Source organism: Haliotis rubra, unplaced genomic scaffold, assembly GCF_003918875.1.
Source record: "Haliotis rubra isolate DU_JTF1 unplaced genomic scaffold, ASM391887v1 Scf572, whole genome shotgun sequence".
Taxonomy (NCBI): Eukaryota; Metazoa; Mollusca; class Gastropoda; order Lepetellida; family Haliotidae; genus Haliotis; species Haliotis rubra.
In genome coordinates, this window is record NW_025767271.1 from 163,557 (window position 1) to 165,430 (window position 1,874).

General features: G+C 37.4%; 1 long non-coding RNA gene across 1 annotated transcript; it reads left to right on the forward strand.

Moving 5' to 3' along the window:
* The first annotated feature begins 619 nt into the window (after positions 1 to 619).
* LOC124254496 lies at positions 620 to 1,546 on the forward strand. Its single transcript, XR_006892473.1, has 3 exons — positions 620 to 717; positions 1,090 to 1,196; positions 1,465 to 1,546. It is a non-coding gene; the product is annotated as an uncharacterized LOC124254496 (long non-coding RNA).
* The last annotated feature ends 328 nt before the right edge of the window (positions 1,547 to 1,874 follow it).

Below are 1,874 nucleotides of genomic sequence, written 5' to 3' on the forward strand. Positions count from 1 at the left end.
AGCTTTTATAACAATAATTCTTTGTAATGTCAACAATAATCAGTGATATCTGTCGTCTCATGTTCACATAAACTGAGATAGGGCGCTTGCTTGACAGCGACATTAGAATCTATGTCGAAACGTCGCCTGTACAAAATAAAGAAGTTGTATATCCATAAAAATAGTCCTCATTCTTCAATAACTGTGTATCGTGATATTTCAATTATTATTGGTTTTAATGTATTTCCCTAACATTACAACTTGATCCTCATCAAACGCTGAGAAGTATGTATTAATGGATGAAACCAAATCAGAAATAGCACACCTTCTTTACAAACGACCTGTCAGGGAACATTGACAAGTAAGTAGACAAAGAACAAATTGCAGCCAACTTTTCTCTGTGTTGGTATTCTCGTGACCGGATCCAAACAGACATAGGAAATATCTGCCTCGGACCCTCCACACAAGATCTGTCTTGTGTCAAATTAAATAGTGATTGAATTAGGACGTTTTTTGACAAATAGTTGGTTGTTGGTTGTTTATGTTTCTCTTTTATTTTATTTTTTCTGTAGCCTGAGTTACCAGAGAATCCAGGGTCGAAAGCAGGAAATAGACCCAGTGCTCTGTACAAGCATCACCTCCTAGTGGACGATGGATCTTTAAATTCGGCACATGCATCCAAATCGTTCCAAGAGTTTAGGGTGACATTAGAAACAGCAATGACGAAACATTCAGAAGGTAATTACAAACAAATGGCGACCTATTACAAATAAAGTCAGTGTGTCTAAATGCTAAAAAAGAACCAGACAACAGAGGTGAAAATGCATGGATGTCAACTTCTGTAACATGAGGGACGCGACCTTTTCGGAGTAATGTCGGAAACGTCGTGTCCCTCACGTGACAGAAGTTGACAGCCATACAGTTTCACCTTTTATGTGTATCACTTGTAAATGCCATTCAATGACCGAACCAAAAATACATGAAATGATTTCCCCCTTGAAATAATAAACGTTTCATTGAAACAAACAAAATTTTATTGCATTCCTTTAAAGTCTTCATGCAGTATAATGTATTACACAAACTGTAAATATGGAAAACTGATTTATTAAGGAACATCCTCTACTCCACTGGTGGCTCTGCTGTACTGTGGATGGGTTTATGTTCTCGATGGAGTCCAATCGGCAATAGAAAACAATGTACCTGTAGTTGTATTGCAGGTAAAATAAATCTGGTATAAAATATTACTTTAACTGTGTAAGATTATTGATAACGCGCCTCAGATGGAATTACATGTTTTTACATGACGATAACATGATTAAAGTGGTCACTTTCTGCTCGTAATAAGCAAGAAGCCATTTGTCTGTTAACGTGTTAAGAAACTTTTGTCTTCTGAATCTACTTGTAATTTACCCAGTACCACGACAGTTCGAATGTTTCCGGCGTTCTTTATTTACTAATGTGGCTAAGTGGAATGAGTTTTATCAGGGGACAGGTGGTTTTGCTGATGTACTGGCCAATGTGTATGAGTACTCCGAGGAAAACAGGACAAGATCTTCCCGCAGCAGAGACAAAGAATGGTGAGTTGTACACGGAGTCATCTCCTGCTTTAAATACCCAAATGATGTAATACCCTTACACGTAACTACAACCATGTACATACATGCTGCACACCCGTTTCACATAGTTTCTATGTCATACGTATGAGTATAATAATATTTTTTATCAAATGAATCTCATCCACTGAACGATTCCAAAAATACCATAAGCGTATTAGAGCGTAAATATGAGCAAGATAATGGCAGAATGTGCCTCCAATTTCCAATTTCCATTTACTCTATGATATATAGGACGGGCACAGTGATTGATGAAGGTTTACGTCGCAAAGTGAAGAAGGA